Source organism: Pleurodeles waltl, chromosome 4_2 (assembly GCF_031143425.1).
Source record: "Pleurodeles waltl isolate 20211129_DDA chromosome 4_2, aPleWal1.hap1.20221129, whole genome shotgun sequence".
Taxonomy (NCBI): Eukaryota; Metazoa; Chordata; class Amphibia; order Caudata; family Salamandridae; genus Pleurodeles; species Pleurodeles waltl.
Window position 1 is genome coordinate 367,901,823 of NC_090443.1, and position 17,736 is coordinate 367,919,558.

General features: G+C 43.1%; 1 long non-coding RNA gene across 1 annotated transcript in view; it reads left to right on the forward strand.

Moving 5' to 3' along the window:
* Nucleotides 1-15,543, forward strand: part of LOC138292731 (uncharacterized) — a 31,130-nt gene extending 15,587 nt beyond the window's left edge. The window contains exon 3 of the long non-coding RNA XR_011202775.1: nucleotides 15,459-15,543. This is a non-coding gene — a long non-coding RNA (uncharacterized lncRNA). The remainder of the gene's footprint in view (nucleotides 1-15,458) is intronic.
* The last annotated feature ends 2,193 nt before the right edge of the window (nucleotides 15,544-17,736 follow it).

The following is a 17,736-nucleotide window of genomic DNA, read 5'->3' on the forward strand; positions in this document are numbered from 1 at the left end:
TGTACCGACTCGCAAATTGTGAATGCGACTCACAAATAGGGAGGGCTATGCTCAATTGCGACTCGCAATTTCCGATTCGCAAAATCGAAACTACCTACATCTGGCCCTAAGTCCCCAAGCAGCAGCCCCTTTGGACCCCCCCAGAAAGCAGTTTTCCCTTGACTACTAAGCTCCTAGGAAGTGGGGGTTTATGGAACACAGGGGAAGACTCAGGTTAGAGATAACTGCACCATCTGGCTGTCTGCCCATCTATTCAGCCAGTCACCCAAAAGATAGCCCAGGTCGGCCAGTGACCAGTTTGCCTGGGCTTGGGCCAATATGGCCCATGCTGGTGACTAAATGGCCTGGGCTGGTTGGCAAACAAAGTGCCCAGGCTGAGAGCCAAGAGTGCACAGGACCACAGGAACGATCACCAAGAGTGGCTTTGCATGTTGAGACCAGGGTTCAGGAGGTGCTGTCTACAGCCATCATCTGGCTTGCCTCCCTATACTCTGGCCACATGGATGTCCTCCAAGGAAACATCCCCCCACCCAGACCCAGGTGTCCCACCTGAGCCTGCTGGAGCTCTGACTGGGTCCCTGTGAGAACATTCCTTCCTACCTGGAATGAGAGACTGGCCATCTGGTTGCTTGCTTATACAGGCTTCCCAAAGCCCTTGCACCATGCAGGGCAAATAATCAGATGAAAAGCAGGTCACCCATTACCTGTCCTTACTAATCTGAAGGATGGTAACTAGCCTTTTGTGTACTTCCTGAGCACTGGGTGACTGGGGGAGGATTACGGGGGAGGGGTGGGGAATTTGAGAAAATGTATACAACCTCATGGGGCCCTGGCTAGGCTTGTTTTTTCAAATGAGCCCTCATCAGGACTTCCAGCAGAGCCAGGTCATCTGAGCACCCTATGCATCCTATGGCACTGGGGGACCAGAAGACTTTGGCTTAATAATGGACATAATGAACCCCATCCAGCACCAAGGATCTTACATCACTAGGTCTAGCAGAACTCAGACCCAGGTTATCAGTCAGAGTGTTCCAACCCACTAAAGCAAGGCGACCATCCTGAGGCCTGAAAAATTTGGTTCTTGGCACCCTGTGCCACGTAAGCCCAGTGGATGGAGCCCAAGCCCAGGGAACTACATCCACGGGTGCTGAACACTGACCTGGTGCCTGCTCAGAGTTTCTCACCCTGGCGAAGGAGGTGAGGACTCATCAGGCATGTAGAACCCTCTCTGGAGCACTTCATGGCATGGCAGACCAGCAAAGGGAGCCCAGAACCAGTGGTTTTGACCCCCGGGCCAAGGGAACCGTGCTGCCAGAACTGTCAGAGATCCGACCAAAATGAGAGTTAAATTGTTCAACCCTATTGATGCAGAGAGGCAGTTTTGGGGCCTCAGAGACCTGTCCCACGCACTCTGTGACACAGTGGGCAGGCAGATGGAGACCAGGCCCAGGGGACCATGAGCACCAATCAGAACCCCCCAACTCTGCAAAGCAGGGAGTCCTACAGGGGACCGTGGATACCGGTCGTGGGCACTTTGTGGCATGGCAAAGAGGGTGGATGTAGCGCAGGCCCAGGGGATCACCAGGCCTGCTGGAGCTCTGACCAAGGTCCTGCTTAGAGCTTTGCCTCTGTCATAAAAAAAGACTAGCCATATGGTTGCTTACTTGTACAGTCTTCCCTTGCACCATCCAAGGCAAACAACCAGATGAAAAGCAGTTCACCCATAGTCTATCCCTACTAATCTGCACTTCATGCAGACTGGGTGACAAAGGAGGCATGTTAGGGAGCGTTCAAGGAAATGCATCCAAGCTCATGAATCCGTGGCCGAGCTTGATTATTGGAATGAGCCCTCATAAGGGCTTTAAGGGTTTCTCAGAATTATCACTGAGACACACGTCTTATTTGTTTATTCACTTGAGTGTTTGCTTCTTACTCCTTTGTTCCTAACATCTCCAGTGAAATTGGTGTGACAAATTCTATAAACACCTGGGCATAATAAATGTTGAGGAGGTGTATTTTTGCAGTTGCACAGGAGACATTGTGCACATATCTAGTGAAAAACTCTAGCTTGGTTTCCAGCTAAAGTGGTGGCAGGATTGGGACATTGGGGCTGCAGGCACTGATCCTCAGAGTTCTAAAGTGTCTCAGATTCCCTGGTGCAGGCCCAGCTTGGGCTTTATATGCTCAGACGGTCTCCTCAGTAGCTACGTCTGTAGACTCAGGGGACCTTTTCCTCCTCAGGCAGGGTGGGAACCTCTAATCTGGTTGCACAGGCAAAGCTGTGGTTGGGCACCAGTCCTTGGGCCTTGACTCCATTTGCAGGGCCACAGTATAGTGAAGCACTCATGAAGGAGTATGCAGGCCCCAGGAGTCTTTCTTGCTTCAGTACAGTGGAAAGCTTTTACTGGGCCCCACCCTCGGTTTTGCAAAGTTTAAAGGTATCTGCTGCTTAAAGCTTGCCAAATTTGAAATCATGTTTTTGGCTAACCTCACCAGTGACAGTTCATTCTCAAGACAGAGCTGTAATGGTAAATTGTATTTATATAGCACTTACTACCCCTGACGAGACTTTGAAGTGGTTTGTGGAGGATAGCACACTAATCTGGAGCCTACGATCAGAGGTTATTAATACATTAGTAACAGTTTGAATTTGTTTGCTCGGTTTGTGCTTTTTTTAAATTAAGTTTGTGTGTTTAGTAGAGTTTAGAATAGGGATAGAGTGATGGGAGTGGATATCAAAGGGAAAATAGTAAGTTTTTTTGTAAGTAGAGGTCATGTGTGATGGTTAATTGAGTGACAGGGTAAAAACCCAGGATGTTTGGGGGTTCATAGTAGTCTGAAAGATTTTAGATGAGTCAGTGAGTGGGGGGATAGGACAAAGGTCGAGAGGAGTGTTTTAACATTTAAAAAAAAACTGAAATGACCTTAGACATACACATATACAGATGACCCCCAACCATATGTGTACAGAACATTTAACATGGTCTAATGTGCACAGTTATCTTGGGGAGAAGTATGCACATTGTTTCATGCCATTTCTTAGAGTTTTAACAGCAGGCATAAATTCTTCTATATATGCACCTATATGTAAATAGAAGCAGCAATTATGATATTGTCTGATATGCACGTCTCTCATGGTGTAATACACTTTTCTACTTATATGAATGTATCTGATAACAGAGGAAGCATAGTTCAGTGTGCAATGACCAACGGCGGCTGCCGCAAATCTTAAGGGAAGGTGTGGGCGGGAGGGGAAAGGGGTGAAATAATAATAAAAAAATACCTTTCTGACTCCGGCCACCTCGCTCCTGTTCCCTCTCGATGGTGATGGTATGCCTTCAGTCTCTGGGACACCAGCACAGGCTCCCCATGCAATCCTGCCACTGATCTCATGCTAAACCTAGCATGATAGCAGCGCCAGGATTGGTATGAGTGGCTTTGTCTGCCGCTCAGACACTGCATGGGAGTCTGTGCAGTTTCTTTAATCTGGCTGTGTAATGCAGCCGGGTTGGAGAACTCTAAATGGGCATGTGTGTTTAGCTGGCCGAAGATGGCCGGCCAAACACAGATGCACAATTAAGTGCACTCCTCTCCCCCTCCCATGGCCCAGCCCACCCTTCCTTGCACATGCTGCTGGCTGAGCCAGCAGCTGAAAAATAAAACAATAATAAACAATTGTTTTATTTTTCACCTGTTGGCTTAGCCAGGGGGGCAACGTTCCTTCGCCATTGTGAAGGAGCCACCCCTGGCAGTGACATATGCATAACAAAAACTTCATCTTTATACTGTGAGAGGCACAGTTGATCATGTCTACGTATAGTGTAGTGATACACTGTTGTGTTGTGAGTATAGTTGCCATGTGGGGAATATCCAGCTCTTGGGTAATCTTCTGAAGCTAAGATGGTTGTCAGTGCATCCTATGTGTTTGGGAAGTGAATTCTATAGTTTGAAAAAGACACATTGCAGGATAGTGCAGATGCAAGAAAGGGGTGACTTTTACACAAGGCTCTGAAGTAAGGCATGAAAAAACTCCCATTAAAAGTCCAACGTCAACGGGAAGAAGATAGTCAGGAACCAATCTCAGATGGGGAAATAAGGTTGACCTTTTAGGCCTTGTACTGTTGACTGTTCAAATATGGGTGTGCTGATATCAAGTCCCGGCCAGTATCACATGATCTTTTGTGAACATATAACATCACCAGGTAAGCAGGTGTAATTCTTTTTGTGCAACCCTAGTTTTGGCTAAATCGTCGGCAGTGACGTTTCATTCTAAAGACAGATCTGGCCAATGGGCAAGAAGGGATGTGCTAATGCTGAGTCCCGTCGATGAACCCATTCCCTTTTGTACACAAAAATGTCACCAGCAAAGCAGCCCTACTTCATTTTGCACATTCCTAGAGCCAACATGTGCATTACACGGACTGCTCAGTAGAGGTCACTGGTGCACAGCATTGGCCCTCATCCAGAGTAGAATAAACATTGGTGCACTGCACTGAACGTTTAGTCAAAGAGGATCATTTGACATGTGCTCTAAATTTGTTCTTGAGAGAGGAGAAATCAATGCATGCCCTAAACTGATCCAACATTCAATAATCAGAAGTCACTGTGTACTTTGCATTAACCCTTTAATCTACACTACACTTACCCTTTAATCAGAGAACTGAAGTCACTGTGTTCGCTACATTCCCCCTTAGAGAGGAGAGTTCAACGTGCTCTACACTGATCCATCAGTAAAACAGGAAAGAACAGTGTGTGACCTACACTTGCCCTTTAGCAGAACAGTGTCAAACTATTTTTCCAGGGCCTAGAGAATCAAGGAGCAATAGTGGAATCCTTGTAACACGTATTGCATATATTACCTCTGGAAATCTAGAAACTAGATATTACTACGAGCTCTCCAAATTACCAAATAGATCCTTTTTAGGTTTTGGCATAAGGAAGTAGTGAGATTGAAGTCTAGATTTACTCTTGGAGGGTGATGTAGATTTACGAGCTCATACGCACTAAAACTGAATAACTCTCAATGGTTGCTTGGCGGAGTGCAAGTCGTGCCAAAGTCTCTTCTGGGTTTTTCGGTCAGGTGGTGCAATTGACTAGACCAAAGGGTCAAAGATCAGTAGGAGGTTTTAGAAGCTGGGTTAGCAAAGCAGTTTTGCTGGTGGCTTAACGGTATAAATGCTTTTGGCGTCTGGCACACCTGATGACAGTAGCAGTTTTTCTGAGGGCCGTTCCACCCTCCGTATTGATAGGTTGCTTTCTCCTAATGTGGTTCAGTTTGAGTGGTTTTGGTAGGCCGATTGGCACTGTTGAGAGGGTGCCTTTGATAGAGGAGTTCTGGTGGAGTTTCCTTCTGTTGTTTTTTGCTACTGGTAGGACAGGTGTAGTAGTCAGTTGCCAGTGAGAAAGTAGTACCAAGAAACTGAGGGTTGGGATCCTGACTTACTGAATGATTACAGCTGGTTGGCGGGGCGCTAGACAGAGAACAAGGCTGCTGTACTATCAGATGAGCAACATAGACAAACATTGTAGTGGGGAGGAAATGGACGTCATCTAGGGGTCGCTGGGGCAAGCCACTGGTCGCAGCTGGCTCTGCCTTTGCAACCCCTGGCCTCTGAGGTAGCAAAATTAGTGCCTGGAACTAGGGGCAGCCACCACATATGTCAAGGAGGGGGCGACAGGCGACGGGGAACTAAAAAAACTAAAAAAAATAAGAAACCACTTAACTTGTGCTGCCCGACTCCCGTCGCCATCTCCTGCGGCCTCGCTCCTCTTGTGGTGTCTCAGCACCCAGCGGTGGCTTCAACAGCAGCGACTCAGCACAATGCATCTGGACACAGGACCACGCATCACAGCTCCTGCTCGATGACTCCTCAACTCAGTGTGGTGCAGGCCGATGTAGACTTCGCATCTTGAGTCCATTGATACAAGGTACTATCTCAGTGGAAGAACTTGGTCCCCCCAGCCTGTGCTCTGTGGTGGTTAGCCTGAACTGGTGACTTTGTATAAGTCTAGCATGGCCAGATAACCATAACTGGCTCTATTTGCTTCTAAGTGCTAGGTTCCCCAAAACCTTGGAATCTGGATAACTCCGGTACTACAGACTGGATTTTGGTCATTTTTATCTCATTTTATTTATACAATTTTACTCTATTTTTCTGAATTAGAATGTCTTTTTTCTTGTGTTGTAGTCTCAATTTATTACTGTTTGAGTGCTGCGTAATACACATTGCCTCTAAGTTAAGCCATACTGCTTTTGTGCTAAGCTACCGGAGGGTTAGGAGCAGGTTAATTTAGTAACTTTTTGTGGTTCACCCTGACAAGGATTGCGATTGTTGCTTGAGAAGGATTTCAACCCCCTCAACCGGTAACCCAATTTCTCACAGGCACACTGACTTGAATACTTGCCAGAAGTAGGTGGAACCCAATCCAGCTAAGTCTCGGTAGTGGCAGATGGCATGAGTAAACTGGTGCGGTAAGTCCACACCTGCATGTTATTGCCCAATAGCAGTCACTGTTTCGAATTTACATTGTATTTGTATGGAGATTACTGCATAGTGCCTGGAATCTCTCTGCAATTATTGTTCTAAATGTGATCTGTCCATTAGGAAAGGCTGCTACCAACTCCCTAAGATCCATTCAAATCCATTGCTCAGGATTCCAGCCAAAGAGAGCATTGACTTTGGAGTTGATATTAAATTCGTAGTGCTTGCAAAACGTCCTGCATCACCCAACCGCCTACTTGGAACAGAGTATTTGTGGAAAAAAACTCTGACTCACGGTTCAGTTAAGTCTGTAAAGCGTTCATTGCAAAACAAAAATGAATAGTCTATGAATCACAGACTCATCCGAGAAGAGCATGCGCTCAAATCGGCAGCGGAGACAAGCTCTCTGGGGGAACAGACGACTCGACCGTGTACAATGCAGTACACACGTTCTAGTATCGTTTACATGACTAAATCATTCATGAGAACTAGGAAATGGCCTTGAGTACCATAAATGTAATAGTTCTGGACGAGAAAACGAATTTAGAACCTTTATGTCTCAGGTGCTAGAGCGCAACAGTGTTTACCGGGCACGTCCTCTAGGTCACGTTAGCATGAGCAGCATGACACGGCTGCCACTAGGTACAGTTTTGATGTCTTGAATAAAGCGGTTGCATTTTAATTCCACAAATCGAATGGACACGCTCTGCTGGAAAGCAAATGTCACTGCCTTCTGCCTATCTGTCCAGTCCTGAATAAAATTGTCTACAATATACCAATACATTTATTCATTTTCCAGCTTTAAACAATTAAAATACAATATGCTGATTCTCAAAGGCATTTAGGAGTATGTGAATTAGTACCCCAGTAGAACTCTGTACGTGCTCTTAAATGCCTTTTTAATGTAAATTGTCCCAACACATCAAAAGCAGGTATAAATGAAGCTGATGAACATTACCTCCCGATCACCACCCACTAGAAGGATAGCACCAGCTTACCACCGACCCCCACCACTCCTCCCCCTCATCCCACAGGAACTTTACTCTATTAGCCGTTTATAATGAATCTTCACGCTGCCCTACTTACCATTCTATTTTGATTTTTTTATCGCCTTTTATTTTTGCAAATATCAGATGCCTTATGAAATGAAGATTAGCAGAATCACTGATTTTGATGTGACAAATGTATATTCTAATCATGCTTCTTTAATTGAACTTACATGTATACATATGGTATATCAACTCCTCATCAGACCATTCTTCAAAGGGTATATGCAATTATTCGCTCTGTTGAACGCTTTGTGTTTTTTGTTTTTTCCTTTTGTTTCTTGTAAAACAAAAACTTTTGAAATTTAAAATATATCAGTCCATTGATCCATTCACCAACTTATTACCATTAAAGTACAATGCAGTGGATTCTAAATAGTAATTTAGCAGTACATTAAGTAATTCACCTGTGGTGCTCTTTTATGTACTTTTAAATCAAATATTTTTGTGAACTGATCCCGAATCATCATGTAAATGAAGAATATGCGTTTCAGTATCACACATTCAAAGGACACGTGATGACACTGCCGTCCGCCTTTGTGCGGGGCCATCAATCACACAGTGAGGCGGAAGCTCCCAGACAAAAATACATGCAGAAATATACCATACACGTTAACAGTCAATACACTTACTGGAGTAATTGCTACCAAATGTCGTAAAAACCCGTCTTGTTGATATGGTAGGCCTTGTGCATTTTAACTAAAATGTGAGCACTCTTTTAAAACCAAACATGTAGGGAGGTGGTTCCTGGATCTCTACTTTATATGTTTGTATCTGAATAAGCTGTCAAAATTAAGAAACAGGAAGTAAAATTCTTGAAAGGAAAGTAAACCCCAATTGATAAATGATCTTTTCTTGAAAGGAACCAAATATTTTATTTTCTACTGACATTGCTGATTTACTCGTCTTCATATTATTATGCATTATTAAGCGATCAACTATGAGGAATATGATCTCACTTGAGCTGCTATCAATTGAAGACTGGTGCGCAGATGTAGAGGAAATCATAGTTTATAGGCTAGCAATATCTAACTCCAGTATGGGCATTTTCCTTTTTGTATAATCATTTCCTGACGTCCTTATCAATTAACTAATTGACTAATTGATCAATAATCTAATCATATATAATTTCGAATATTAAATTATGTGAATTCTCATGCCATAACCAGTGGTAAGTCAGAGTAATAAATGTGATTTCAAATGATTTCACTTCGTACTTTAAGTATTCTAGATAAAGCAGCAATAAATCGTAATTATTGGAACTCTGCCATTTATCAATTGCCCAGTTCAGGTGATACCTTCAGAAAAAAGGAGCCCATCCGCTCTATGTGTGCTAGACCCCTGGAGAGTGGAGAAAAGGCGCTGGGCTTTTTCTATAACCCTCACCCACCAGGATTGTCTCTTGGCGGCATGGTTCATCCCATGTAACTAGCAAGCTGAAGCATACCGTTCTGCTGCAGAACAGGGCATGCGTACAACTTGCTAGATACATGGGAGCACTGAATGGTATGGTTTCTCAACTTGCATGGCTTAATAAATCGAAATCGAATTTAGGGCTTGAGTCACACTTGCACCACGTTGCGTGGTGCAAGATCGATGGAATTCCCATTGTAAACATGCCCCTTAATGATTTGCCCAGAATCACAGGTAGGTAGGTATACGACGCCGAGAGTCTAATCTGTTTCCCCGGCTCCAAAGTCAGCAGCTCTGACCGTTAGCAACACTCGCTCCCCAACATTCCGCTCAAGTTATTTCACTGGAGGAATATTTGCCTACTAAAGTGAACAACTGAAAATATAATCCTTCCGTATTACTCTAATTATCCTACAGAATGTCTGCTGCTGATGCAGTACTGTTATCTGATGATGCAGAAATAGTCTTGAAAGTAGTGGATACCTGCAACTCATTTTCGGACAGTCTACACTCTCCAAGCAAAGTTTAAATTCCTGAAAAATGACTACAAACACCCTTGCAAAAACTTTGTTATAATGTCAAGGCTCTTGATTGACAAATAGATCTATAATAACTCTTGTTTTTTATATAAAAGAGCAACAACTATTTTGAAGCAAAGTGGAAATAGGACAAGGAGATCCTGAAAAGCTAATCTCATTTACACCATCTTGTTATGATGCATTGTCATAAGACTCCAACAACCCAACCCAGAATATCTGAAATTTTGCTTGGTAATTTTACATTTGGATAATAATGACTGATTTAGAACTGGGTGGACAGGTTACTCAATTAGAAAGATGCCATTTATACTGTCCATCTTATTACAAGTGTACCATATGATATGGCACTTGTAATAAAGTGAAAGGGATATCTGTCACGTTTTGTGGTGGAGTAACTCTCCAACAAACTCTAAATTAGAGCCAGCTACGTTCTTGAAACTAAAGTAGGTAGCACTTGTAAAATGCATCACGCCGGTTTTTGTTCTTCCACTTACAAAGAAATCACTCTGCTATAATACAATGTCTCTCTAATAAATGTTCACTGATATGGTAGCCTGCAGTGGTCATTTAGGGATTCCGCTGACAGATTTCTACATACAGAGCTGCTGTCAATGACTGTCTTTACAATACCTGCAGTGCACTAATATTGTCAACCAATGCTTAACACACTGAGAAGCTCTTCCTGTCCAGAAAGTTGCTGAATGTGTTTAAGCTAGAAGTTAGTGCGAGATTATACTGCCACTGGCATCTTCTTGGTGCAACATTTGGTCGTTACAGCTTATTCCCATGTCTGCTTCTTCTTTGCTTTCATACTTAGTGACAAGGTCCTGCCAGACAGAGAATAGACATGTTTCTTGCTATCTTCCTGTTTCTCACATATTCCCGATGGCTCTGCCATTATCTGGACATTTAAGGGGAAAGAAACCTATCTTTTTACCTGTTTGTGCGGATATGGTTCATGTTGTGGCCATTTCGAGGCTCTGGCAGCTGGATGGAGTGCTGCAGATGCCTGTGAGGAGAGGGCTCAACATAATTTGCATATGCCTGAGTCTAATCTGAGGTGGCATTGTGGGCACAAAACGATGGACCGTGATGTGCCCCAAGTAATTACCAATGGCTAAGAATAATTTGAGCATTACACCTGTATCTTTTTTGTTTATTTCAGTACGACAAACGTCAAGCAACAAAATTGTTTTAATATATTTAATATATGCGAAAGTTACATATTATTCCTTACATCATCTCTAATACAAATTAGCTGAATAAATATTTCAATATTCGGAGCATGCATACTGTGTCCCACACGTGGGATGATCAGCTCTTGTATTTTACTTTATGCAAGATACAAGCAAAACCAATTGTGCAACATTTTTGGGAGAGCCAGTTGATACAGAAACAGATTCATGGTCTGTTTTTGTCCAGTCTGTATTGTATTGTATTGTATTGCAGCATTTATTTAGCTCTTACTACCACTATATAGGGCACTGAAGTGCATGCCTACATGAGTAGCATGCTACACCATGTAGGGTGTTTGGTTGGAAGGATGTTGCTTTTATTTTGATCTTATGTGGGAAGTGTTTCCATGTTGTGCGTGATGACTACAATGTGTGGTTATCGTGTTATGGGATGCAGTGTGTAGATGTGTGTTGGATGATGGAGTGTAAGAGACAGATGGCATTTTTATGGTTTTCAGCATGCTTGTAGCTTTGAACAGCTCTGCAGTTCCCTTTAATGGTATTACATATGATATACTCTGCTTAGCCGGTCACTGAACTGGGCTGTCCAATCTGAGTTGTTGTGTATAGTTGTGATGCAGTTTGTGCTCTTTGACATGTGTATATTCATTGCTTTCCCAGCTCTGTGTCCGTTTTTACAGATAGTGGTCTTTTGGGCCACTACAACGTGGACAGAATGCAAAATTGTGGGTGTCTGTATTGGAGATCTGGGATAAGTGCCTCAGCGGGATGTAGGCACATAGTGAAATACTGAAGAGGGATGCCACTCTTAGGCATTGAACTTACTGTCCTCTTAGCTCTCTCTGTGAAAGAACCCCCAAAACACTTCAGATCTCCTGGAGGAGTTCCACCACTGACTGGTGGTAGGGTGGAACTCAAAGTCAGAGATCAAGAAGACAAGAAAATTGCCCAATCATAGAGAAAAGAGAAACCATCTCAAGTATGTAAAAAACAGTTGGCTACCGATTCACTCATAGTTGGAGGAGGATGAATCACAAGACAAGGGTTTGTGTTTAAGGTGTTGAGTGTAAACTGTGGGATATTCTGAGATGCAGGAGGGAAATCCGTGCTTTTCCTAACTAGAATTCTGTTCCAAATAATCAAGGTGACCTATTCTTCGTGTATGACCACTAGTCTTTCACTACGATGCCTGCACACAAAATGGAAACCCTGACAGAAGAGTGAAAGTATGAAGAAATTGCAATGGTTCTACGTTTGTCTAAAGTGTATCTAGAAGCAAAGCCAGACACAGACTTTTCAGAAATAATCAGGCTCACCACAATAGGGTAAACTACATGAATACATCATCTGCAGTCACACAAAAATCTGTACAAAATGATGCTGTCACTGAAAGTGATCATTAATAATTAAGAGGTTATCATTTATCCCTATCTGGATCACTCGTCAATTTATGCCACATTCATTAGTCATTCAATGATGGTGGCAGACAGGTTGTGCAGAATTCTTTGTGACATTACTTCACATTCATCTGCTGCTGGACGTCAGGACCTTGTCATTTAGGAGTTGCTGCATGGGTTGTTACAATGACAAGAGGCTACTATAAAATTATGCTCACAGGTTCAGGGAGTTATGGACACAACTGGGGTGAGATATTATCTCAAAGTTAAGTAGACTCCATTTCAGCACATTTTTCAATGGACCACTCCCCACATACTCCTCTCTGCCAGGAATACAGCATGCTCGGAGCAGGCAGTAGAGATCCAGAAGCAGTGGCGGCCGGCAGCTTTAGGAGGGAGGGGGCGGGTGGGGCACAAACACACCCACACACACACACACACTCATTCTTTCACACACAGACACGCACGCACGCACATCCATTAACAACACTCATACCATTAAAAAATGCATGCACCAAACATTCATTTTAAAACATCACCCATACTCATTCTTTCACACACGCACATCCATTAACAACATTCATACCATTCAAACATGCACGCACGCACCAAACATTCAATTTGAAACATCACACACATACACACACACACACACTTACCTTCGGCCTCCAGGTCCCAGGAGGGTTGGGACTGCTGCCTTCCCTCATTGGCTGACTTTAGGTCAGCCAATGAGGGAAGGCAGCAGTCCCAGCCTCGTCACAGAGTGGGAAGGGGTCAGTGAGACTGCTGACCCCACCCCACTCTGTGACGAAGTGTCACTGATTGACACTCGCCCTGGGCTCTTCAGGGCTTAAACTGAAGCGCCCAGGGAGAGTGTCAATTGGTGACGCTGTTCTCGTCACCCAGGGGAGGGCCTTGAGGCACCTTTGCTGGGCAGAGGAGGTCACGCCCATAGGTGCTGTGATCTCCTCAGCCCAGCAAAGTTCAGCTCAGGCAGCCAGGAGTCTGCGCAAATCACGCATGTCTGCTCCTGGCTGCCTGACCTGAACATGAAGAGTGTCTCTCAGGCTGACCTTAGCCTGACAGACACTCTTCATGGGGGGGCAAAAGGTGGGGGGCGTGGCCCCTCCGCCCTAAAGGATGGGCCGCCGCTGTCCAGAAGCAAGGGATAGTGAAGCTAAGTCATGAGGAAGACATGCAGAGGCAGTGATGGACACAAGAGGCTCAGAGTTTCACCGGGAGAGGGCCTAAATAAAACAGGTGCATGAGGGAAAACCCCAAGTAAAAACGCAAAAATGGAGGGGCTGAAGAGATATTTCAGAGAAAAGCCTCTTGCAAAAACACAATTGTGGATCGCCATAATTTCTGGATCATAGCACCATAATGTCCAGGTTGTGACCTGCCCAGATTAAAATCATCGTTCCTGAAAACAGAAGAGTTCAGGGGAAGGCCGTCTCAAAAAAATAAAAATAAATAGTAAGTTGATGGAAGGGATGGGACACTAAAAACTACAGTTTTTAATTTCTCCAGCATGAAGAGCATGTTACTGAACATTACTGCAGTGAAATATCCTCCTATATCCATATCATCAAATGATTCCAGTCACACTCATAATAGTTCTCAGTAGTGGCAGTGATCTGGTTGCCTGGAGTAGTCCCTCTGGATATGCTTCTCCAAAAGCTGTGACCACAGATGCCAATAATATCGGCTTTAGGCTACTTTGTGAGACAAAGTGATGCAGGGGCACTGGTCATAGGAAGTTAATGGCTGTAATTTGGCTCTGGGAGCATTTATGACAGAGATCCAGGGTACACTAGTTTTAATTGAAACAGGCAACAATTTTCTACTTGAATAATTGGGGAGCATACGGTTTTGAGGTCTGATTGAGCGCACAGTGGGCTATATGGGCTATATCATGTTTTATCTTTGTGGTATTGGGGCGACTAGGACATGGGTAAGTACAAGTGAATTTCTGTCTTCACAGCATTTCACGAAATCTCGGGATGTGCTTCCGGGTCAATGCAAGGAATTTGATAGTCTGGTCATTAACCTTTGACATTCCAGATGTGACATGATGAATCTGAGATCTGTCAATCCATTGACATGCGAGCCTGACGCTCCAGCAGTTCAGTGGCCCAATGAGCTTCTCTGTTCATTCCATAACTTTTCTTTACTATCAGTAGGAATGAGTAACATCAGCTGCCCTTGTTTTTGCCACAGAGATTTTAATTCCATTGCTCAAGTGGCTGTCCATGGTTCCTCCTTGGATACTCAGTTTAATTCCTTCTTTCATCAGGTCCATGGAGTTATCCAGTGTGCTGTTGTCCCAGATGTTTTCCTGAACTTAGGTGCTGAAAGTTACATTTAAACATATGTGTTTACCTGTAGAAACAGCAGATGTGATTTGGTAGGCCAGATCTCTGTCTACCAAGGATTCTTTCAAGAATTAAAGGGACATTGGCAGCATGGTAGGTGGCCCGCCAGGTCAGCTGAGGTCTCCACTCTCCTGAAGGAGGACTGAACTGATCACCCTATCATTAAAATTGCAGCCTGCCTCAAGTGCCTCTCACATTTTTCAGTGCAACTCGCAGTGCTTTCTAACAGCAATGTCTTTTTTATATATATTTCAAAAATCTTGTTTTATAGACGACACGTTTCTGTTTGCAGAAAAGCAAGATTAACATACAGTAATGCCAAATAAATGTATATTAAGCAGGGGTTAGGGTCCAGGTATAGGGATTAAATATATGGCTTAAAACTCTAAAATATATTACATAACACAAAGCATACATTTCAAAAGAGTATTTCAAAATATATTCAGATTTGCCTATCCTGCCTTTGGACTTGTCAAGCATATTTTTCAGCGGCTAAGGGTGTCATTCCTTGTATTCAATACTTTATGTTTAGTCTAATGTTACTTTTCCCGTTTTTATAAACTATTCCCTTGCCAATCATCAATACTTTCACGACCGAAGCCATTTCCCTAGAAGGAAGACCTCCACTTATAGAGTGTTGGTAAACAAAATTTTAATATTAATTTAAAACTCACATCAGCAAACTAAATGTATTCTCTTGAGAGAGCATAGCTTATATAATCTATATTAACATGAAATGTTTATATATCAACGTGTGATGATGGCGCATAGAAACTATAATAATAGCGATTTTGCTTAAACGTGCACTTGAATTGTGACCACGAAGAGTGGCCACCGATATATACGCGAACTAATAATGATGAATAAAATGTTTACTTTATGTTTAATCAAGCTTACATTAACATTTGCATTATCCAATCTATATTGAAAATCCTCATAGGCCTTAAGTTAGCGTGAGCTGCAGCTTAGCTGCCTGTCTCTCATATTAAATGCATTTTTCTATTTTTCAGTGTGCTGACTCACAAGGGGCCATGACCCCGCAAATCTTCTTTTTCTTCAAAATTGGAGGATGAATGTAACTGTGTTAAATCCGCTCCCAGTCGCATCTTCTGTGCCATGGATTAAATGTTATAAAAGAATTGAAACAAGTGTAGATTAATGTAATGTACAAGGTCACTTAGACCGGTGAACACAACTAAACTGCTGACCCAAAAGATGTGCCAAGAAATGCCAAAATATGAAGTCACACCGGACGTGCCACCTCTGAAGACGTCAATTGCGAAGACCAATCAAAGACTTGTAAAACAATATGGGGTGAAGATTAGAATTACCTAATATCAAATTCAATAGGCTAAAGATAGTGGGGTATAGAAGATGTCCGATAAAATTTTGGGGGAATGTACTGCGAAAAAGGGATAAAAAGCCATGTAACTGGGAGGTTGGGAGAATTAGGTAGGGAATGCTATTGATTTTATCCAGAAACTCTGTCACTCTGTTTGGTGATTTGAGACTTATTGGAAACCATCCTCACCCATAGACTACCCATTTACACTTTTCCTCCTTATGAGGGAAGTGCCCTTTATCCTTTAGTTGAGTCCTGACTGATGGCGGTTTGACTGATGTCCTGAAGATGAAGACTGAGCCTGTGCGCTGACCTAATCCTTGGAGGGTAGTTATGAGAATGCAATTGTAATTTGTCTGTTTGCTTTTCCTTTCTAGGTACCAACTGCTTGCTTTTGACAGAGACCTTAGTTAGATGTTTTCTAAATTGGTGTTCCAAATTGTTTTGCATGAAGCCCAACATGCCAATGCTAATTAGTGGTTAGGAAAGGTGATCACCAAATTGACGCAAATAGACAAATGACTGACATTATGCTATATTGAATTGACGTGCTATTGACACTCTGCTAAACTTGATCTATGTTCACGCCATATTATATTCTAATGTTCTTGATTCTTGCCTTACTGAAATCGTATCAAAGCTTCCATATTGTGACTATGCTATTGTGTTTCTTGGTTTTGAGATTAACGCATTTTAGGCTAGATTGTAACTAATAGGGAATAAAGTTCATGAAATTCTACTAAACAGGTGTGGTTATTCATGGCTGAAAGGTCATGGTAGTGTCGATTGAATTGATTAATGACTTTGACTAAGGTGAAATGTATTGTTGTGATAAATATTGACAACATTATTGATGTATTGATTGATATATTGATTAGCTATCTCCTCCTACGGTGTCTCTGAACTGGGTCAAAAGATTCATTGGCCTAAAACGAGTCCCGAGGTGAATAAATTATCATAAAGGGACGCGTTAACAGTTCTGGTAGCAGAGGATGGTTTGACCCTTTGGGGCCCTAGGACAGAGAATCATTGTTTAAAATGTTTTTCTGTGATAATGCAAATTGGAGGTATGATGTGTTTCTAAATTCACCATGACTTTCCCGGGATCTCGGAGCCTGCCTAAGTGAGTTGGGAATGTTCTTGGCGTTATAGTATGTATGATGTAGGGTTTGCGCTTGCTCAGCTTATGCCTTTTTGCAGGTGATTGTGAAATCTGTGTGTATTTAGGCCAGATAAATGTTGTTTTAGTGGGAGTGGGCATACTCCACAGTATGAGAGTAGGGAAGTCGGCCTACTTCATATGAGTGTGGCGTTTTTGTGCAAAAAAATTATCCGCGTGGTTGGTTGTTTTGTACGGGCCTGTTGTGGTCTAAGACTCCGGAGTATATTGACAAGTGTAGGAAACTCTTGGGTTTATGTTGTAATCTGTGCGGTTTAATAGGTCAATCGGGCGTGGTTGACAAGTCGAGTTTGAGTCAAAAAGTATGTGTGAAACCTTCAATGGAGATTTGGCAAGTTCTAAAATGCACTAGGACTAACCATTGACAAGTCGAGAGTAGGATTTGCGGGTCGAATTCTACTTGCGTATGCGGGAACTGAGAAGGAGAGAGTAGCGGCCGAGGCTTCAAGTGAAATCTCTGTAAAGTTCTGAAGCGAATGTGTTACCCTTCCTGTAGTAAACCGGCAGATTTGTGTGTTGTAAGGTGCTCGCAGAAATTTTTGCATTAGTTTGTATGAATCCAGTGAAGGGCGGACGAGCCGCAAGACTTTGTCAGCTGCAGCGTGTGAGTGTGACGTCAGTGGTGCCGTGCTGAGATAGGTCAGTTGTCGAGAGGGGTCGCGCACGGATTGGCTGCCGTCCGTGAGGGGCAATAGGTTGAGAAAGGTGGGTGAAGTGTGTCCTGGGAATTAAAGTTGCTTTCTGATTAAATACAAATAAGAGAATA